Consider the following 24,630-nt stretch of genomic DNA (forward strand, 5'->3'; position numbering starts at 1 on the left):
GGGATGTCCTCGTGGTCTTTTTAAAGCCCTGAGACTTTTTTCATTTAATAAATTTGACTTAATTAAACTTTTTGAATGTGTCTTTTTGAACAGTCAATTTGTTGAGTACAAACAGAATGCAGTCTTTGTCATCATTAATCATGGCAAATGATGTTGGACCTCTAAGGTAAAGTATCAAAGACAAGAACAGACTATCTTAAATAAATGATTGTGTCAATCTCATCGTTCATATTCAGTTATTTCATTAATGCTCCAACAGCATGTATACATAGAAAGTAGAGGTTCAGTCTTGTGTCAATGTTAATTAGAACCATTATAAGCCAAACGCTGCAGTGAAAAATGCATCTAGCAGACAGTTGGTTGATTCATACATTACGATTTTATATGCAATGTTTTTTATCTTTTATGCAGCAACCACTATTGATTGATTGTCTTTATTTCGTACATGTAAATAAAATAATATTCAAATTAAAATTGAAATACAAATATACATTTATCTATGGGTCAAACGAAGAAAATAAATTAAAATTGCTCGAAAGGGTGTATGAGGAAGTATAAACTAATATCTAGTCCTACCTCTTACATAAGATCCCACTTTTCCTCTTATATTCTGTACTGTATTGAAAAAATACATAAGTAACAATAAATAAACTATGATTACTACAATTATACAATGCTGAGTCTTTCTAAATATGTAGATATTTAACAACAAAACATGAAAATTACAAACAGTTACTGGTCATAACATTCTGATACAGGTATATAAATATTATAGGACATTGTATATAAATATTATGACAAGTTTCTTATAATGCAACACCATGACATGACTTTTTAGAAATTCTAAGTATAAGTAGAAATATTGAGTATATTGAGTGAGTAAGTACAAAGAGTACAACGTGCTCACGTCCATGTTACAAAGACTTTTCTAAATTTCTATACTAGTTAAAAATAGCCAAATGTTATAAAATTATGGTTCTGACAATCAAAATTCTGGTTCTGGACCTTCTTCAAGATACTTGACGTCGTAGCAAGTCAGAGGAAACTAACTTAAGGGCTCGTACTGATCTCAGGAGCAGATGTCTACCAGCCTATGGAGTAACTATAAATTTTAAACATAATCACGTTACTGTTACGCTGCCTGATCGTCACAAAAGTGTGTGTGTGTTTAGTGCCATTAGTAAGCGGTTTTAATGCGCGTTTTACAAGTTTTACAAGAAAATGTAATCGTTTTTATTTTCATCGCTTTTATTTTCATGACTTTTAACTTTTCAAATCTTTACGACCAGCACTTCCTGTCGAAAATGTAAACGCTTTTATTTGCAAATCTTTGCCACCACTTCCAGTCTGACAGTGCTTTTCCGGCCTGAAAGTACCCCTCCCCGGCCCGTCAGGGCCCTGGCGGGAAGGGGCATTACGTTCCGTGGTCTACGGTCTGAAATCAGACCCCTCTGGTACGCACAACCCCCCCCCCCCCGCCCTTCCCCGCCGCACGCGCACATACACTGACTAAGGAACGAACGTACCTCTCCACGATTTCTTTTTCTCAGATGTACTAGTACCACAACACAGGACGTTCATCACTACTTTTCTAGAGTAAAACATCTTACGCTAAATCTTTGTGTCCGATTAAAGTCGTCTCGGTGCACGTTTGCGCTTCTTGGCCTACCTTAGCTAAGTGTAGCTTAGCTCGCTAGCTGCTAACAAAAAGACGCGTTTGTGATCAACATCTTTCAGCAGAGATCAAGTTTGAGCTGCAAGTGTTGTGGTGATTGTCGAGTGAAAATTTGCGCAAGAAGGACAGCAGAGTACGAGGAAGAACTTTTTGGAGCAAAAGAGGCCAACGTCAACTACTGGACGCCATTAGCAGAATGCAGGCAAGAATCGTTCCCCGCAGAGCAGGTTTGGTCACTTCTTTCACTTTTTAAGGAAATGCTTTCCAATTTGAACAGTATACTGGGCGTTCTGTCTGTCTTTCTAACTTGTTACTATATACAGGTGAACAAAAAAGTTGATACCACTTTGTTAATTAACTAAATTAACTATTAAATATCAGACATTGCTTTTGAAATGTGGTTCAGCAGAATTATTTTAAAAACTAACTCTTGAAAAAGGGATGGACAAAACTGATTGGACCCTTAAAGAGGAAGTCAACCCAAACGTATTTATTACAGAATATATTCTATCCAGGCCCACGAGTTGAAACCAGGCATTCTGATTAATATTGCGTTTGTGGAATATGAGTTAAGCAGCAAAATACACCCACTTTTATATGGAGTAAGATAGCTGTCAAAAAGTCATATGCATGATTAATGATTCATATCCGTAATTTAATTATTTCCCTGAGTACAAATCAAAATTGTGAGGTTTTGAATTTTTTCCTTGTGAGTACGAATCAAAATTGTGAGGTTTTGAATTTTTTCCTTGTGAATACGAATCAAATTTGAGGGTTTGATTTTTTTTTTTCTCGTAAGTACGAATCAAATTTGTGAGGGTTTGATTTTTTTTTTCTTGTGAGTACGAATCAAAATTGTGGGTGTGAAATGTTTTTTGTGAGTACGAATCAAAATTGTGAGGGTTTGATTTTTTTTTTGTGAGTACGAATCAAAATTCTGGGTGTGAAATGTTTTCTTGTGAGTACGAATCAATAATCTGTGAGTTCATTGTTTTGTGAAAGCATAGGCAAAAATCCTCCGCCACTTGTGGTAGAAGCTTGAGGATTGCCACGCACTGTGTTGATTGTCACCCTGTTTTAAGATACATTAAAAGAATGGGTAAATCTAACAGTAAAATCAGTGATAAAAAATTATTCTAAAGAACACCATGTAAAGACTGGAAATTTGTGGAGCGTCATTGTCCTTCCAAAATAAAACACTTCAACCTTTGGATAACGCAGTGATTCTCAAATAGTGGGGCGGGACCCCCTGGAGGGCGCGGTGCGATGCTGAGCGTGTGACCCTGGGGAACATGCTTTTTTTCCGCCGTACTACAATAAATCTAAATTCTAAATTCTTAACAAGGTTATTCTTGGAAGTTGAACTATATATACTATACTATTCTTTTTGTGATAACCCAATATGACTTTGCTGGCCAGCTTAACACAAAAGCTAATGAACCTGAAGGACAAAATAAGAACGAAACGAAAAAACTGTTCAAAAGAAAGGATGGCGGAGTCCTGTGTACCCATAAATTCTGTGTGTGTATGCTTGCGCAAATCGTTCGTGAAACCCCTGTGTGAAGTGTGTGAGTGGACAATGTGATTGGGAATTAAAATACCACAAGGTATTTTATTCCATATAATGTAGTAAGATTGTAAACAGCAGACTGGTGAGGATGCAGAAGCAAGAATTATCCACTTGAAAAGGTTGAAGTAAGAATTACCACAACAGAAAATTTGAGTTGCTGTCCTACTGATAAGAAACCAGTCTATACAACGCCCGAGGTGTTAACAAACTTGACTAAATTCGCTATAAATTGGGGAAAATATGTAGTAAAATTAAATCCAGGATGCAGTGTAAGATTGGAAGTTTGTTGAAAAACAGGATCCCGATGAAATCCAATATTTAGACACATGGATAGCTGATCACGGCTTTAATGGTTAATTAAATACACAAAAAGTGGCCGCGTTGCAGGAATAAATTATAAAAAAGACAGGAAACGAAAAGAAAAACTCAAAACAAAAAGTACAAAGACAGAGGAAAAATTAGATAAGGAAATACTTTAATAGAAGTTTATCTACATTCAAGGACGAAACCTGGAATTAATTTAAAAGTAACAAGGAAAAGTTACATTTTTGTATGATTCATGAGCATGTAGAACAAGAAAAAAACATGCGTGCGCACACACAAAGAAGCAAAGGATGCAGCTGTTGGCATTTATGAAGCACTTTCAGTAGACCAAATAACAGATAAAAACAAACCACTCGACGACACAATACTGAAAGAGGTGCAAAATAGTGCATCAGAAAGTGAGTAAACCTTTTGGAAAAATAAAAGGGAAATGAGAAATGACGAATCATATGTAGTAAAGAAGGTGAACCCATCCTGGCCTTGCCACGTCTCGACAGGGGGGGGGGGGGATGGTACAGATAGTGGAACATCACTCTACTGCATATTAAAGCTGTCCCGACTAGTCGGCATAGTCGACGTGGCCAAAGACGTAAATCGGGACGCACAACATACCGTCGACGTCAAGTGTCGATGACGTAAAATACGTCGGCACGTACGTACGCTCGAGTGTCGATGACGTAAATACGTCAACACGTGCATTGCGTCAGTTGTAAACAAGCGCGCACAGTAGAAATGGCGGAGGCGCCGGATACCGCTAAAAAAGAGGACAAAAACGTCCAAAGTATGGACATACTTCAAAGAAAGTTCAAACGAGTTGGTCATCTGCACCCTCTGTAAAGCTGAGTTGGCGTACCACAGCAGCACATCAGCCATGAACGAACACCTTAAGCGACGTCACTCAGGAGTACTACTGGAAGACGAGAGAAAGCAGAAAGCTGCAGTATCCTAAGTCCATCTAACTAACTAATATCCCCCGGTTTTACTGAAATTGCTGTTATGTCCGACTATTAACGTGCATCGTTAAGTTTCATTTATCGCAGCAGCGGGTTTCAGTCAAAGTTACGCCGTGTTGTGTTTCAACTGTGCATTATGTAGCTATTGTTCGGGGAGCTATTTCACTCCAGTCAAATTGTGTCGGTGTTCCGGAAAGCTCTCTGTGGGCACTGGGCGCAGCACACCATGCAGATCGTATTTAGGATGATGTCCTGCCCCCGCTGCTTAAAAAAAAAAAAACAAAAACAAAAAAAAAAAAACCTTGAGGAAATACTGGCCTGCTAACCATAGACTGTACTAATATATAATGTGTGCTTTTTCATTGTTATAATATTTAAGTATGCACTACTTTATCTGTTTCAGGTTTAAGCAAACTGATGTTATTTATTTTTAGTTATTTATTTTTGTTAATTCTTTTACTTGGGCTGCTGCACATGCACGCACACATTGTTTCACCGTTATTTATAGATAAATACCTCATTCATGTTCACACGTCATAATGCCTTCCTTCCTAAAAGAGATACGTTTTTTTTTACTTTAATAAACAAAGAATTTAAATAAGATTTCAGAAGTGTTTTTTGGAATTGATAATCGTCAAGTGAAAAATAATTGCTAGATTAGTCGAAAAATTAATTATTAGACTAATCGACTAATCTTAAAAATAGTCGATAGATTAATCGGGAGAAAAATAATTGTTTGGGACAGCCCTACTGCATATCGATGTTGAGCATGTGTGACTTGTATAAAACATAATTCATAAGGCAATGTCAAATTCTACAAGCACAGTAGGTGGTGCAAAGGGATTTTATTCGACTGAACAAAATAGGACAATACTAATATTGCCTAATGCTAATTAAAGTGTTTTCACAATGGGTTGAAATTCTCCAGCGAAACACTCCGATGCTATTACTGTGGCAAAGACATTGTGTAAATATATCATATATCACAAATAATTTGGAGTAATAATGAAAGTCATTTTGTAAATATTGTTGAGAAAACAGGACAAACGTTAGTTATCCAGGTAAAGCACCGTTGTTCATAACATCCACAAAGTGCACAGCTGATGAAAAGAACGAATGGAAAAATGTAAAAGAGAATCATGAAAGGAGCAGAACAGTTAAGTCCGTTTGAAATGCAGTCTGGAAGACCATACTTACGAATTGCCAGCTGAGGATACGAATCACTTTTGTGAGAGGACGAATCAACACATCATGCAAATTAGGATGGCGTCACGCAGGCCACAGGCAGGTGCCAAGGGGAGCTCATCAAGCTGTGATTCCTCCACCTGCGCATGCGTGGAGAACAAAACAAAGAGGCGAACGCGAGCGGATCGGACGGCGCTTCCAACGGCTCAGGAGACGCATCTTCACAGCAGGTAAAGTCAGCAACATGTATATCCAATTTATTAATCATATTTATTTTGTAAAGTCGTTCTGTCTCAAATAATAGCTTCGGACTCACAGCCTTACAGCTGTAGATTGCAATCTAATGATGCGTTTCATTGTTAGCATTAGAACGTGGCTAATGTAGCTCTGTTTTCAACGTTTAGTCGTATCTGTCACCATACTGTAGTGTAGTCATCTGCACCCACAATTCAGCACAATGTATGTATTGTATGGATACTGTTAATACTTCTTGCTTAATTGGTCGCTCCGTTTTTATTGATTAAGTAGTCTCGCATAACACAAAAAAAACAAAGACATTGTATTGTGAAAAAAACTTAAGCAAAATATGTCCCATGATTTGTTCTAGTTCGTATACATGTCACTGAGTCCGATTTAGTTATACACTGAAAAAAATGATGGTTGAATTTACTCAATTATATTTCGTCAGGTGCTTGCACAAAATAAAATAAGCTGGAGCCAGATACATTTTTTAAGTAGTTTACTTAAAAAAATGTATCTTTTTTAAAGTTGTTTACGTAAAAATGTATCTGGATTCAGATGATTATATTTTGTGAAACCACTTGAAGAATTAAAATTGAGTAAATGGTGCACAGCATTTTTTTTCACTGTACTTTGAGCTATCTCTAACAGAAATGTAGTGACACGAGTGGGGAGTGAGGTTTATCTTTGAACAAATTATCGATTGTCATTGATGTTTTTGTGGTAAAAACTTTAGATGGGGTACTTCTATGTATTTGTTGGTAGTATATGAACAAGAAGAGCAAATTATATATCAGTACACATAAACCAAATATTTAATGGATTTTGAGTTACACTCCCAAAAACCTCCAGTTTATTTTGTTATCAGTTATACAATACAATACAATTTTATTTAAATAGCGCATTTCATAACAGCTAGAACTGTAGCAAAGGACTTTACAAACAGTAGACAAAGGTACATAATACACAAGTATTAATAAATATAGATTACGCCAATAGGGCGCAGTCATGCACTGTTGAGAGAATGGAAGCCAAATGTGTAACAGGTTGTTGACGCTGATAAGATGCATGTTCGAATAAAAGACCCACACTTTAACAGGATGTATAGATGGCGCCGTTTCATAAAACGATAGCACCGAGACAGATAGCACCGAGACAGACCTTCGTGAAAATGTTCAATTTTCATTTCTTCTGCAAGCATTTTTGCTCTCTCTCTCTCTCTCTCTTTGTCTTTCTCGTTCTCTAGCTGATAGCTTGCAGTTTGAACTGTGCTTTGTAGGTCTTCATGGGTGCTATTTTCAATGTTGTGACGTACAATGAATGCATATACTGTACCGACACTACTGGGGCATGTCTTTAGTGTCCTCTGTCACGCCCACCTTTCTCCCTTACGTCCCTAACGTCCACATGGTGTCCTCACTCAGGTCCGCCTTTTCTCTTTTTAAGCATGGGGGTGGGCAGCAAACGCTCCCAGTCAGTCAAACGCAGCGCTCAACAAAGTCACATAACAGTCACAGATATTGGAACTCGGTGCACACGTAAGCCACACCGCATTATAAGGCGCAACGTCCATTTTGGAGAAAAAATTTGACTTTTAAGTGCATCTTATAGTCGTGAAAATACGGTCACCTCGGCTTTCTGCAGTGGCCTGGATTCGACTTTGTTCTCACTCAATGGCAAATATTTGAAACAAAAGTGTTTAGAATGAATTATTGTCCCATTCCGGGGCGACGGCGTGTTTCCTTACGTTTGTAGTGTTTATAGTTCAAGAGAGATTTTTATCATTGTTATTTCGGCATCGTCAAGGATGTCAACATAAATCAAGTCATCACAAGGATGTTGACTAAGCCTGAATTGTGTTGCATGACTTGCATAAAATTGTTGTGTATCTACAGAGGAGGCGTACTTCAAGTCTCCTCATTTTACTCAATCGGAATACAGTAAACAAGGCCAATAACATTTATATGTCCATCCATCCATTATCTGAGTCATTTATACTCACAAGGGTCACAGGTAGGTAGGCAGGGTTACACCCTGAACTGGTTGCCAGCCGATTGATCGCAGGGCAACATTTCAATGTTTGAAACGTCTTTGTACTACTAGTTTGAGACACCGTTCTTACTTGTTTTGTATTGTTTGTGATTACAGGGTGGAAATGGTTAAAGCCTACATCACTCCTGTTTTTGCCCTTTAATAATTGAGATGATGAATGCGGAACTAGAATGTTGAACAACGTTTTGAAAATATTTTCAGAATTTTACTGTCGGTTGCCTCAACCAAAGTCGTTACACTCTTGAGTTTATCGTTCTGTTTGTGTCCCACTTGCACAAGGGGGTAATGACATGCAATATGAAACAAGGTTAAATTCCAAATAGGGGTGGGCAATATCATGTCACGATTTTTTAAAAATAAAATCACGATCACGATTTTATCACGATTCTTTTTTTTTGTTTGTTTTTTTTAAGACTAATTTGCACATTTCTGACCATTTCCTCATGTTAAACATATAAAACATATTTAAAATGTGTATAAAACTCTAAAAGGAAAAAATGACTAAGTCAGCTAAGCTTTCTGAACAGGTTTTAATTTGAATAGTGACAGTTTTTATCAAAATGTGCAGTGAGTGTAAAAACATAAAAGGTATCATAATGTAAACATAAAAACACAGCTCGTAACGCTGGTCTAGTACTTTGAAGAATCTTTTAAAGCCCTCGTTTTCCACAGTTTTGGAAATGGAATCATGTCTTCAGCAAGGTAATAAGTCACTGCCTCAGTTACTTCTTTACACTGCTTGCTTGTTTTTTCATATGGAGTGCTCTTGTTAAATGACCGTTACCGCGGGTTGCGTTAGCTTGGAGCTAGCGGGTTCCTCTGGCTGATCTCCGTTTGCTTTGGCTGTCGGCCCTGACATCTGGACCGGGCCTCTGCAAACTTTGCAAATAACTGGTTTGCGCTTTCTCCTCCGACGAAAAACCAAACGAAATCGACACTGTGGATGTGGAGTTTCTTTTCGGGACCAACTCTGCTTCATGGTGACTTTCCGCTATAGCTTCCCACTATACAAACAAACAGGGAGGCGGGGAGTGTCACGTACCGTGCACTGTGCTTGCTGTGATTGGTTGGTCGGGCACACGCGTCAGCGGCTTTGCGCCGCCATTGAGCTAAGCTGTTTAGAATGTGCCATGTAGACGATCAAACGATCTTTCGGCTTTATGAGATCATGAACATGTTAAACCGCTTAATGATCTAATATCGTCATATTGCCCACCCCTAATTCCAAACAAATGGGTTAAGCACAAATGCAAAACAAACAAATGTATGGTTTCAAATAGGTTGGATATTTTAAAGTTTAAATATGTGCACTCATTGTGGATAAAATATATATTTTTTTAAATAACTTAGATATACTGTTTATTTTTTCAAGGATTGAGCGGCAGTTGAAGAAACCTGTGGGCAGCTGTGACCTGTAAGTATCTATGATGTTCTCCACTTCCTTGAAGAAGAGCACTTCCTCAGCATTGCCACTGAAACACATGTCTTCTCCTGCTCCTTTGTGTTCCTCTCACTGCTTGCAGGTTGATACTTTCCGCACTGGTTGGAACAACCATCCACTGTGAACGGAGAGCCACATCACTCCTAAGCAGCTGGAGGAGCTCGGCCACATCGACTGCATTATCCAGTTCCAGGATCAGACAACAGGTAAAGTACATGCAAATATGTGATTTGAATCAAACATTTAGTTCATGTTTAGCTTTCTAATTGACCAGCTACAAGTGCTATTTAAAATTGGGTCTGCTGTTACTTCATACAATCTAAAATTCTCTGTGTTTATAGGCATGGATATTCCTTACATTGAGTGGGAAACCAGTCGACTTCCTTGTGATAACCATATGAGCAATCGTTGTTCCACACACAGCATGCCCACAGACTGATGGACAACTGACATTTTTCAAGAGATGCAGATGACCCCAAGAGTATCATTTCAGCCCTTTGGCAACGATATTTACTTTGCTGCTGTTCAATTTTGTGAGCCATCTCATGAAATCTGAATCTGTAAACTGATCAGAAAGACTTCCGTTTTGTGTTGATCTTTAAAATGTATGGGACACGGAAAAAAATTACCTACAAAAACTTTAAGAAGGAGTACAAGTACAAATAATAAGATTGCAATGATTACTTTGGTAAAAAATAAAAATGAAAAGGCCTCGAAAAAGATGCAGAAAAGTCGATTTTTTTTCGTGAGCTGGGTCAGCCCACTGGCCAGCTGAGTGCGTGCGTGACGTCGCTTGCCCAGCGGCGGCGTCTTTAGACTCTGAAGATGGCGTTGACAAGCTGTCGGTAAGTATTTCTCGCTCCATTTTATTGTTCAATTAAAGGAGAATCGAAATGACGAAAACCATGACGGGCACACTTCACAGCCAGCAAGTTAGAGACGTGACGATGACGTCATGCCTTCTTCACGATTTCGCCCACCCGGAAGATTTCAAAGCGTAATGCTAAATCCATTAAATACTCAGTTAATGAGTATCAATTTGAGAAACCGTTCATTGCGACATGGATATATTTGAGTGCAGAAACTGTTGACAAGTCGTAGATTGTCACTTACACCAAATCTAGCATACAACTGACCACGTTTTCTCTGAAAATGGAGCTTCATAGATGTTTTGTGAAAATAGAAAGAGCTTTAAATTCTGTAACCATATGAAAATAAAATGAGTTCGCCTTTGAACAACTTCAATATGTTATACATCTTGGAAAGGAAAAAGGACTTGTAAGGATAGCATCTGTGGGTTGCCATTCAAGTTATACTTAAGACAATGAGTCTTTAAGGTGGGCTCCATACTGCCAGATGAATCCCAACAAGTTTAAAAACTTTAAACACTAAAACATTTGAACATGTATGCAGGCCAACTAGTTGAAACAAGGCAATCTGATTAATATTGAGTTTGTGGAATAAGTTTTTAGCCATCTCAGTGGCCATTTTACAAGTAAAAAAATTTTCTTGTAAAAAAACATTTCACTTTTTTGGGCACCAATCCTTCTTTTAACGTAGAGTAGAGTGAAATCAAATGAGTAAGATTAGGGAAAAGCACCGCGCTAAATAAAACTAAACTAAACACTTGAATTGGTTTTTATTTAACCTTGATCCAAAACGTTTTGTTTTGCTTCTCTAATACAGTATGCCTAATTTCATCTACACATTCAAAATGTGGTATGTACCTGGAATGGAGAAAAAATTGCAGTCTTAAGCAACCTAAATTAGTACATTCTAACGAGTCATAGACCAATCCGACGTTGGCCAACTGCGACAGACGCTTACCCCCTCTGGCGTTGGGCCGGCTGTCGGCACTTCACCCTGGAAAACTACACCGCAAGGACAGACAGCGACGCTGACCATTGAAGTACCTTCTGCGCATGCGTGAAATGTAATACCCTTTCATACCATCGGCGGCGGTAGTCACTATTTTTCATGGTTAGAAAACTCCAACCGCAAAGCTATTGGCCGGGGACGGATTATAAAAACGTAAACAATGCATTCAGCTATATTCTTTGCTCACGATGAACTCCAACGCGAAGACCCTCACGTTCTTGACATGGTATCGTGAAATACTTAAAATGTCAACCCTCGCTCTTGTACTTGTAAGAAGATTAATTCCGTAAAGGCGTGCTCACTGTTTATTCGCATTTGTCACTTCCCGTTGGTGCTCCGAGCGCTGATTTGCAAGCTAACAGCCAATCAGAGTGACCAAATGTCACGACTTACGACGCCAATTCAACATGCTGAAACGCCCTCCAGTGTTTGGTAGGGATGTGCGCGACTAGTCGTTTAACCGTCTACGATTTATTAAACGTTTAGTATTTTACTAGTCGTTTAAACGCTGCATTATCATGCATCTTGTTCCTCACGTCTCTCTGCCTCTGTAAACAAGCCAAGCACCAAGAGAGAGAATTGCTCCTCTCTCTCCCGCCCACACGAACACATAGTAGAGGGCGGGGACACTAAGTTTGGGGAAGAAAAGAGATGTCGAAGCTCCCACGAAAAACAACGTCACCGTTTGGCAGTATTTTGATGCAGCAGATGACAACAAGGTCGTCTGTAGGCATTGTAAGCATAAACTCGCTTACAACCACTGTCCCGGAGCGATGAGAAATCACATGTGTGGCGCGCAGCCTCGGGCTCCTGCCGCAAGCTGCTTAGCAACAATAGCACGTTAGCTAGCCCCCAGTCGCGCTCAGCTCCTCGTTCCGGCCGGCAAGCGTGGGCAGCGGCGGTGGCGACTCTGGGCGGGGCGGGCCCTTCCCACAGATCTCCACAGCTGCAGCGGCCGCTGGGACACCACGGTGGCAGCAGTCGCCCTTACGCGGTCGGTAATCCGGGCCGGCCTGGCCGGCTCATTCGGCCGACGCGGCCTCGATGCGGCTCATGACCCAAAGTCAGAATCGTCTAAATGCGTCTAATTGCAATATTGAGCCAACAAGTTCAACACACAAATGCACATATCTAGCTAATATTTATCTTATATCATGCGTAGCGGCAGCTACTGTACATACAGATACATCAGGTACCATATGATTACATAAATTGCTTGGATTAGATACTTTCCTTGCTTGCCCTTAAAATGCAGCGTTGTCATATATATTTTCTTTCTAAAGCAAGACAAGGTTAGCCAATCAATTGGTGTTCAGTAGCATGCTTTCAGTAACAGCTGGATTATTGTATTGTCTTGAACTTCTCAAAAATAAAGCTCTTCTGAAAAATAATAACAAAACATTTATTGAAATAAATATAAATATAGAATTTAAATTAACAAACTGTCCTGAATGTTTGGGCTAAAATAGCCCCTACTGTAAATACACAAAATATTTGCATTGTCAGCTTTGAATTCAATATGTATTAAATTTCAAGTTTTCTTGCTTATAAACTAGTCGACTAGTCGCAAATAAAATTTGAGACTAGTCGGCGGGCAAATTAGTCGAAATTCCCATCCCTAGTGTTTGGTAACTACGGCTAGCTTTCCGAAACGACCGTCCCAATGTGAGAAATGAAATCGGGCATCGATTGCTAGCGTTAGCGCTAATTCGGGAGACATGACGCCATATCCTACAATGCTTCTGTTTACGTCACGGATGACCCGGATTACCACTGCTGCGCATGTGCGATGCGGAGAAGCATTTGTCGAGAGAAAAACACAACGGCAAATAATTAGATATGAAGAATAAACGACGCGTCGACTATTAAAATCAACCGTTGATGATTTTGATCGTTGAAGTTGTCGTGTTGGTAATCTAATCTTGGCGGTTGTAATGTCAAGTAATTTACCCAATGTGCGTATTCAGTCTGTTTACAGCAGATATGTGAGCGAGCAGCTATGGTTAACATGGCGTTGAGAATCGATTCTTTTATTTTTTATATTGATGCATGCTTTAAGCATTTATATCGATGTAAAATCGAGTTTCGATAAATCGTTACACCCCTACAGTTCACAGTTGCTCAGAGCTCAGGTAATGACCAAATACAGCTCACCTGTTTTCTGAAGCTGAGCCATGATTGGACGTTATCTGAGCCCTGAGCGACTGTGATGTCATTTTCAGTCGACAGAATTGACAAAATGGCCGTCCCTTGAGATGGCTAAAAATGAGTGGATTTCTCATATTGCACAAACACAATATTAATCAGAATGCCTTGTTTCAACTAGTGGGCCTGCATAGAACATATTCTTGAACAAAGATATGTTTGGGTTGACTTCTTTAACTGAAGATTTTGTTGCACAACCTTTTGAGGCGATCACTGCAATCAAAGGATTTCCAACTTTCAATGAGACTTCTGCACCTCTCAGCAGGTATTTTGGGCCCCACTTTGTTGTTTGCTTTCCATTAACAGAGGGGTACCAACCATTTTGTCCATGAGTGTAAATCATTACATAGTGACAAGTATTTTAGCATATAAACATCATTCAATTATAACTGAAATTAAATGTTTCCATGACATTCCAATTCTGAAAAGCATTTACAAACCCAATCCCAATGAAGTTGGGATGTTGTTAAATACATTGAAAACAGAATACAATAATTTGCAAATCATGTTCAACCTATATTTAATTTAATACACTACAGTGACAAGATATTTGATGTTCAAATTGATCAACATTAATTTTAGCAAATAATCATTCCCTTAGAATTTGATGGTTGCACGATTCCAAAAAAGCTGGGACACTGAATACCCATGACCTTCGATCCCTCAGGCAGCACTGCGTCAAAAACCGCCCCTGCCTATTTCAGCAAGTCAATGCCAAACCACATTCTGCACGTGTTAAAAAGTGTGTGGGTACTAGACTGGCCTGCCTGCAGTCCAGACCTGTCTCCCATTGAAAATGTGAGGCGCATTATGTTTTTGTCTTCATAATTAATTTGATTTCTTTGTTGTTGTATGACTTATATTTTTGCTATTTGTACAGCACTTTGTATACAGCGGTGGTTGTCTCTATAAATCATTGAGTAAAATACAACCTTGTGTATAAACATCTGGAAGGCAGTAAGAACCATGTCACACTGCTTTTTGTTGATTTCTCATCAGCTTTTAACGTGATACAACCTCATGTTCTAGCTGATAGGCTTTTGTATTCCTTCGATCTGTATTCCTTTGCAGTGCATCGATTTTAGTGAGGTTATTACATCGCTATAGCAATGAATGCATTTGCAACAATAATTTATTAAAGTGGCTTAAATGATAGTGTAAAGACACAAAATATGAAATCATTAAAACCTATTGCATTGTATCATAAATATACGAAGGACACCGCAAAGATGCCCCCCCCCAAAAAAAATAAATCAGTCAGTCAGTTTGCTAATGCCAAAGAGTATGTTGAAATCGTAACTCATCTGGCTGTCCTAATCATTCTAATTCATTCTACAAATAAAACCGTAATACCATGTGTATTTGACTTCTTGTGTCTCGCAGACATCAGTCAAGATGTTCGCCCTGAGCGGCATAGGCCAGAGCGCCCTCAGATTAAAGAGGAGGATGAGGAAGTCCACCATTTCAAAGAGGAAGAGGAGCAGATGTCTCTTTGCATCAACAAAGAGGAGGAGCCAGAGCGTCCTGACATGAAAGAGGAGAGAGAAGACCCCCACTACATCAAAGAGGAGGAGGTGGAGGAGGAAGAGATGTGCAAGCTGCCATCGACTGGTGTCCCTTTGAGTCAAGATGAAGGTCAAAATAAATGTGAGGTGAGCAGAGGGGCGGAGCCTCCAAGCACCAGCTCATGTCAACACATGACACCAGAAGGTGATGGTGACCACTGTGGAGGATTGGAAGCAGATGGCCTCTTAGCTCCACTATCAGAGAGTGACGACATGTCGTCACATGATGATGATGATGATGATGATGATGATGATGATGATGATGATGATGATGATGATGATGATGACGATGACGACGATGATGAGTTTATCGGTGATGACAACAAAAGCTGGAAATGTTCTCACTGTGGGAGCACATTTGCTTGTAAGAAGAGTTTGAAACAACACATGAGAATACACACTGAAGAGAAACCTTTCGCCTGCACAGATTGTGGCCAAAGATTCTCTCGGAAGGGAAACTTAAAAAGACACACTAGTTGCCACACTGGTGAGAAACCTTTTTCCTGCTCAGTTTGTGACAAAAGATTCTCTCAGAAGGGAACCTTAAAGACACACACAAGAACACACACTGGTGAGAAACCTTTTTCCTGCTCAGTTTGTGGCCAAACATTCTCTGAGAAGGGAACCTTAAAAATACACACAAGAAGCCACACTGGTGAGAAACCTTTTTCCTGCTTGGTTTGTGGCCAAAAATTCTCTGTGAAGGGAAGCTTAAAAATACACACAAGAAGCCACACTGGTGAGAAACCTTTTTCCTGCTTGGTTTGTGGCCAAAAATTCTCTGTGAAGGGAAGCTTAAATATACACACAAGAAGTCACACTGGTGAGAAACCTTTTTCCTGCTCAGTTTGTGACCAAAGATTCTCTCAGAAGCGAACCTTAAAAACACACACTAGAAGCCACACTGGTGAGAAACCTTTTTCCTGCTCCGTTTGTGGCCAAAGATTCGCTCAGAAGGGAACTTTAAAAACACACACGAGAAGCCACACTGGTGAGAAACCTTTTTCCTGCTCAGTTTGTAGCCAAAGATTCTCTCAAAAGGTACACTTAAAAAGACACACAAGAACTCACACTGGTGAGAAACCTTTTTCCTGCTTAGTTTGTGGCCAAAAATTCTCTCAAAAGGGAACTTTAAAAACACACACGAGAAGCCACACTGGTGAGAAACCTTTTTCCTGCTCAGTTTGTGGCCAAAGATTCTCTCAAAAGGGAAAGTTAAAAATGCACACTAGAAGTCACACTGGTGAGAAACCTTTTTCCTGCTTAGTTTGTGGCCAAAGATTCTCTCAGAAGTTTCAGGTCAAGAGGCACAAGTGTGCTAGTGAGAAATGCAATCATCAAAAAGCATCCAATGAACATTTAAATGTTTAATATCTTACCTATGCACCATGATAAGTGTTTGCAAAAAGCCGCATGTCGTTGAATATGGGATCTTTTGTCTTCTTGTAGTCTTTGTGGACAAGTGTTGAGAATTAGCACAGGTGCTAAAATACCTTGAGTAATGCACATGCTTTGTCCAATGTTTTAGTGATCTCAATATGAACTACGTTAATGGTTGATGAAATAGACTGTGAAGAAACTTTTACTTTTGATGGGGAAAGTGGGGGATTGTAAATATGATTCTGAATGAAATGCAAATGATCAGTGAGTCAATGAAAATGTTTGAATACAATATGTTGACATATGAGGTCCCCGCGACCCTTGTGAGGATAAACGGTATCCATAATGGATAGGTGGATGGACATATGAGGTCCTTGTTTAATTAAGCTATTTAGTGTTCAGGTATTTGTTTGCTTGTTCTTATTATTTCTTGATATATGTACATCCATATATGAGCCATTCTAGCGAATTGTTTGAAATTGCTGTCCCACAATGAAAATCAAATTTAAGAAAACAATGAATGTGTTCAGACCTTGCATATTTAGTAATATCTTGTTATGATCTATTTTACCACAGAGCATTAATTGAGATACTATTAAATTGAATGTACAAAAAATAATCTTTTATATGTCACTTCCTATTGGGAGGTGGCTGTCCCAATCTCTAACTCCTGAATTTCAATTCATGAAAAAAAAAAAAAGTAGATTTTTTCCAATTTAAAAAATGCTTTACTTTAATAGAACATTTTGGTTGCTTTTAAATGTATGGTGAAAGATTTACAGGTTTTTATGTAAAAAAAAAAACAACCTGTCCCAACTTTTCATGTCACTACCAAAGCGCAAAGAGTATTTGTCTGTATGCAGGGCTTGGTTTTAGCCACATCCCCAGAAATTTCACCTGTAAGAGACATTACCTTCATGTTCATCACTGGGCACATGGCGAGTAATTAGTTGACAGCATTATTAAGTTATGTGCCGTCCAAAGTCTGAAAATCAGCATGTGGTTTTAACGACCGTCACTACCGAACACCTCATTTCGGCAATAAAATGAGCACTTTTGATTTTAATGCTAAATGTACTGTTTTCTATCTCTGTACACATGCTCAAAACTGTCTGACAATATGATGTTTAATTTTGAATAAAGTAAGTTTTAAATAATATAATACATATGTCATACATAGATCTTTCTGATTTTAACAATATTCTTTTTCATATTTTATCTTAATTTGAAGGGAAAAACACCGAAGTGCCAAAAAGCCTAGCAGAGACAGAGTACAGGCGAAGGGTTACAATGACCCAGTGAAATCCAAAGAATATTTAATAAAGGAAAGAGAAAGAAATAAGAGATGGAAGGAAGAAGGAAAGTGAAGTCTACCAATGATTTATCCAGCAGAGAGCAAAGGAAAGTCAGAAGAGCATGAAGCAAAAGACAAGACCACCAGATGTCTCTCAAAAAACAGAGAGAGAGGGAACATACATATGTTACAAAAATGTTTGTCATTCCAATTAAATTTTCATTTGGAAGGCGAAACCACAGTTTTTCAATGATGAAGAGCCCTGTAATGGACATTTGACCGGTCCAGCGTGTACTCTGCTTTTGCCCTAAGTCAGCAGCGATCAACTCCACATAGCGAGCCACATAGTTGCTCGTAGCATCAAGCGCTCGTAGCATCTCCTCTTTCATTTGGTTATGGCTACTCTCGAGTTGGGACGTGATTGTTTTGCGACTTTGCAACGCGTACTCAGGCTCGATATACAGCATTAATTTTTCGAACCCTTTGCCTTCAACAAAAGAAAGCGGCAGCATATCGCGGGTAGTCATTTCACAAATTAGTTGGGTAATCTTTGCTGTGCGGCGAGCATCACAGCGCCTGGCTGGAACAAACGCTGTCATGCTCGTCTGGCAGGTTCCGCCGCCATGCCCACTGTCATCTGCTGCATCAAAATACTGCCAAACGGTGCTGGGGTTTTTTCGTGGTAGCTTCGGCATCTTCAGAATTTACTTTTCTAAATATTCTTCCCCAAACTTAGTGTCCCCGCCCCCTACTATGTGTGTGTAGGTGCGGGGGGGAAGCAATTCTCTCTCTTGGTGCTCAGCTTGTTTACAGAGGCCGAGGCAGGGGCGTGTGGAACAAGATGCGTGATACTTAATGCCGCGTTTAACCGACTAGTAAAATGCGAAATGTTTAGTAAATCGTAAACGGTTAAACGACCTGTTGCGCACACCTAATAAGTATATATATATACATATATATATATATATATATATATATATATATATATATATATATATATATATTTCTATATATATATATATACATATATATATATATATATATATTTCTATATATATATATATATATACATATATATATATATACATATATATATATATATTTCTATATATATATATATATATACATATATATACATATATATATATATATATACATATATATATATATATTTCTATATATATATATATATATATACATATATATATATATATACATATATATATATATATTTCTATATATATGTATATATGTGTGTATATATATATGTGTATATGTATATATATGTATGTATGTGTATATATATGTATGTCTGTATATATATATATATGTGTGTGTATATATATGTGTATGTGTATATATGTATGTATGTGTATATATATATATATATGTGTGTGTATGTATATATATATATATATGTATGTATATTCAGTCTCTAATTTAGGACGCTAACAAACCACTAGTTAATTACGCTGTCATTGTATGATACGGCACAAGTCTCCGGCGTTAGTGGCTAGCAGCTGTTGTCATTAGCACAAGTGCCTGGCTGGTAGTTCAACATCTTGGCTTACCTTTTTTAAACTTCTTTTTCAATATTGTGGAGATTATTTTGTAATGCGCTGTCAATGTGTAAAGGAAGGCGCCTTAAATTGCACTACAAGGTCTTTTTCATTATGAAAAAAATAAAACCTTGTCTTGTCATTTATTTTATAAAAACACTTTTTCTCATTAAATATAATTTTCAGAAAACATTCAGCTCAAAATGTCTGGCAGAATACCTTGTTATTTTACACACTGTACCACCTATAAAATAAGAATGTTCTGATTTTATTCTATACAGTGTATACAATAACAAGGTATCCTGCCTTATATTGCATTCTTAAATCCTAAATGGCCATATTAGACATTAGGATTTTTTTTTAAAAATGGGCAAACGTGTTTTCTAAAATAAATGAACTCAAAGTTCTAAATATCTTTTTTTATTTATTTTTTTGCTGATCCGAAACACAATCCCATCAGTGACTCAAAATCTGTGACCGATCTGAACTGTGATCGATTCCTCCTATGTGATCCGTTGAACCACTAGTGAGTACCAAAGTCAATCTCCTGGTACTCATGTGAGTAACCCATGAAAAATATTATGTGCACCCCTCTATATATGTATGCGCTCACCCGCACACACATACTCAAACAAAAATATAAACACAACACTTTTGTTTTGGCTCCCATTTTTTATGAGATGAACTCAAAGGTCAAAAGCTGTTTCCACAATCACAATACAGGAAATCTTCAATTTACGAACGAGTTCCATTCCTACACTGGCGATTTAACCTGAATTTCCACGCATGTCAGAGCAGAAGTAAACAAGCTCAGAGACGCAGCACAGCGAGGAGGAAACCGAGTGCTTCATTCCTGTGGTGAGTGACAGTTGAAATGAACAAGCGGAAATGACGTCCATTTGGGCCATGACACCGTGCGTTGCCGTTCGTATTGGGTTATTCAAATGCCGGAACAACTCTGTCCGCTCATTCATGTAAACAGGTTATTCAAAATGTTTCAGAGATTGAAATTTTGACCTTAACCCGAATATTGACATCATGGGAACGTACTGTAGTCGCTATGGTGGTGGGGACAAAAGAAGAGAAGACGGCACGGCGTCGTGAAGTCAAAATATCATAGGTCTTGTATGTTGTAATTCGAGGACTGCCCGTATCACCCTTTTTCTCAAATATTGTTCACAAACCAGTCTAAATCTGTGACAGTGAGCACTTCTCCTTTGCCAAGATAATCCATTCCACCTCACCGGGGGGGGGGGGGGGGCCATATCAAGATGCTGATTAGGCACCATCAGTTGTGCACAGGTGGGCCTTACACTGTCCACAATAAAAGGCCACTCTGAAAGGTGCAGGTTTTTTATTGGGGGTGAGAGGTCCGGGCAGTCGCAAAACCAGGCAGTACTGATCGTCGTGGTGATAAGCGGTTTGGATAATGGATGGATAAAATAAATACTGTAAATATTGAAAGAGGTAAATAAATATTGAAATAAAATACAGCAAAAATCCTTATGTGAAACATGTCATTATTTATTTGTAACATTTTGGAAAACTACAATGACATTTCGCTCAGATTGAGTTCTTACACAATCTCAAAAAAGTCCAAATTGATTCTCATTTTGGGTTCATTGAACAGATCAATCCATGTCAAATATCTCTTTGGTAGAAAAACTCTCATGCAAAACAACAGATCAGATTTCAAACGTGGGAGCAAAACACCTCCAACAGAATCACTGGAAACACATCAAAGTTTCCCCAACGTGCTACGTAAAGCCGCGGTGGAAGAAAACGAAAGCAAAATGCACTCCTAAAAGCTAACTTGCTCAGATACGAAAAAGAGGAGGAAGGGAAATGGCAGTTTGCCCTTCCTGCTTTGTGCTCGATCATGTGCAGCGAGCGACGAAAAAACACAAAAAATCTCAACAAAACGGCTCAAGTAAAAACCCCGCCAAACTAGCTTTGGCCAGCCCATCCACGGATTGTGGGCACGCCTGAACTATCGCGATAAATGAGTGTCTTGCGAGAGGAATGTCGGCCTTTGGAGGCAAGGGTTCTTTTTTTTTTTTTTTATTGTGTATTCGGATCCCGGTCAAAGCGTGAACAAACGTCACTTACGTCCTTAATTGTTCAGAAGTTGATTGAGCAGTCTAAATTCAGTTGAATAAGAAATCGAAGGCATGGAATGAGCAAAGTAGTTTTGTTTTAGATCTAATGTTTTGTATTGTTATCAATCAAATTTATTTATATAGCACTTTTCAGACAAAAAAAAATGCAACTCAAAGTGCTGTCCAATAGAAATGTCCAAAATACAACATAAAAGGAAGAACCGCAACCGTCCTCCCTCCTAACAAACCCAAAGACATGTATTGTTATGACATCTTGACATTTTAAGCACATTTTTCAATGTTTGAATCTTCGAGAAAATAGGCTTATTAATTTTTAAAGGTGTGCATAACATTTTCTAAACGCTGTTTTCAGTGGAACTTAATGGCGTTTATTCGATATTTTATAATAATTATCTAAATGTTCAACGTTACTGTCAATAATAGCCTTAAAGTTAGGCTTTATGTAATTAATAGTTTTTATTCTCTGGTTTATTGCCTTTACGTTGGTCTTTATTGTATATTATATAAACAGATCACTGAAAAAAGAAAACAGCAATTCACGTTTAAAGAAAATCTTTTATTCTCACTGGTCATCCATTTTTTTCCGACTCTTCAGGCAGGGGCAGAGCTAGGACGTGGCTAATGGATTGGCCTGGAAAAATCAAGGTGGGCTTGAATATTATTCTCACTGAGCACAATCCCCTTCTCCCGACATATCGTATATTCAAATAAAATGACAAACTGCATAATATGAAGTTCAGATCTTCCTTAGATAACCACAATTATGCCATTCTTAATATTAAAAAAAAACAACGAAACAAATTAAAAAACAATTTAATAAAAATGCAAAAGTATCTTTTTTCAAGAATCTCACTGGGTAGGCCTGCGCTCACCCTGGCCTGCGCCCTGTTTTCAAGTGCAAATAAATTATAACAAATGAAAAATACAATAAAAGTGAGAAATTACAGAAAACATTTCAGGCTTTCCTGTTATAAAAAACACCACCACGATGAATTAGAATGAATATGAGAAAAAACATAAAAATGAAGATAAAAAAAAGGACCATTACATTTTTACAGAATACACTGTACATTACAGTGCATACACGCACACACACTATTTTGCAGGGTTCTATATTGACAGTGGCCACTACATGAGTGTCGGGCCACCCGAATGTTGCTGACAATGGCTTGACTGGGCCAGTACAAATTTCATAAATAAATACGATGTTACTTTTTTAAATGTTGTATAATGTTTTGAGTTCTGTGCACATAAATTGATCGGCATATATCTTTTTACCACACCCAATTTTTTTGTACATCACGTTAAATCCGGCGGCACGGTGGGCGACTGGTAAGCATGTCCGCTTCACAGTGCAGAAGTCGCTGGTTTGAATCCGGCCCCGGCCTTCCTCTCTGGAGTTTGCATGTTCTTCCCGTCCCTGCGTGGGTTTTCTCCGGGTACTCCGGTTTCATTCTAAAAACCTGCATGGTAGGTTAATTGAACACCCTAAATCCTTGTGTGAATGGTTGTTTGTCTCTGTGTGCCCTGCGATTGGCTGGCAACCAGTTCAGGGTGTACCCCACCTGCTGCCCAAAGATCGCTGGGCTCCAGCACGACTGCGACCCTTGTGACGATAAGCGGCTCAGATGGATGGATGTTAAATCCTTCCATAAGGAATAGCTTGAACAAGATATAAAGTCCATCAAATGTCAAACAGTAAATATTCAAGTTAACCCAAAAACAAAAAAACAAGAAGAAGGAATCGCAAACAGCATCAAGACGTCTGGACAGAGGAGCTGTTAACAGCTACGGACCAGTGGAATTTCACAAGTTTTTCCTACCTCTGCCCACATATTACAAAATTACGTGGCAGAGTAATACACCAGGTAAGAGTCAATTTAATACATACATACATACAATACATAATATACAGTCGTGATGTGCTTTTTCCCCCCACATTGTATATTGTACTGTATGCATACATTCATTGATATTTTTGGTGTTGCAATTCCCTTCTTCCAAGGCGTCAGCATCACATGCACAGCTACTGACGAGTTCCTCCAACAGTGAAGAAGAGGACGAATCCATGTGTAACAGGCCCCGGTTTGGCAGGCGTGTCAGCAGATAATAGTCCTGTAAATGCAGGAGAAATGATAAGCAAAGGAGATCGGTTGCTGCTTGTTCACTGGCTCTTGCCAGAATTTATTACAATTTCTCAAACACACAGCAATGTTGTCCATAGGCTTTACGCCCTCATCAAAGAACATTTTAGTTTACCACCACAAAGCATAGTCAATATATTAATTAAACAAAACAGAAATCTTTACATTTACTGTAATACTGTAGTCATTAATAAGGTGAAGCTGTACTTAGTATATCCTTCTGTACATTCCATTGTAGTCTTGTCAAATTTGAATCATATAAAAACATGTTTTCCTTATCCTATAAACACTAAACACAAATTCAACTTATCAGAGAATGAATTGGACACATCTGAATTCTTTAGAACATAAGACATTTAACCTCTTGGTTAACTTAGTACACGACAGCTTCAGATGACGACAGTGGCGGCCATTACACAAACTCACACGCGACATCTTCCTCATGGCATTTATATGTACCAACTAGATAAAGTTGGCCTTGAATAAAGTTTCACAAATGTATTTTAACGATACTACTAAAACACATAAATGTAATTGGTGTCATTTCAGCACATCACTAACCTGTAAATGCAGGAGAAATGATCAGCAAAGGAGAACGGTTGGTGCTTGTTCAACAGATCGTGCCAGAAGGGCAAGCTCACAGCAGCTCCGACACAACGCCACTTTACGGCAGCCTGTCGTTAACACAATTGCACCACTGGTGCTACGCGGTTCCTATACTGCTCCCTGCTGCCTAAATATGTTCACACAAATACAGTATTTTAAGTCAACCTGGAAAATACATTTCCTCTTATCAAATTGAATATCCCAAATTAACTAAAACGTGACCTCATATTTTGTGTGGGTCACACATGCAATCCACCAGCACTGCTCATGGGCACCAGGGAGCGGAGGAGGGCAGCAGGCAGACCAGCCAGGATGCCTCCACCCTCCGTCCAGCCGCTGATGAGCTAATTTCACAGGTGACACACGTGTACCTTTTTTCATAATCAAAGTTTCTACAATGTTGTATTTGCCAATCAATCACCCCACCACCAGAATGTGG

The 24,630-nt window shown here is 38.6% G+C and overlaps 1 pseudogene across 1 annotated transcript; it reads left to right on the forward strand.

The window, feature by feature from the left end:
- The first annotated feature begins 1,464 nt into the window (after positions 1–1,464).
- On the forward strand, positions 1,465–16,281 carry LOC147127756 (uncharacterized; annotated as a pseudogene). The gene is made up of 2 exons (XR_015084175.1): positions 1,465–1,902; positions 14,907–16,281. The product of XR_015084175.1 is annotated as an uncharacterized LOC147127756 (transcript).
- Positions 16,282–24,630: the final 8,349 nt, after the last annotated feature.

This window comes from Filicampus tigris, chromosome 21 (assembly GCF_054856515.1).
Source record: "Filicampus tigris isolate MCC_2025a chromosome 21, RoL_Ftig_1.0, whole genome shotgun sequence".
Classification (NCBI taxonomy): Eukaryota; Metazoa; Chordata; class Actinopteri; order Syngnathiformes; family Syngnathidae; genus Filicampus; species Filicampus tigris.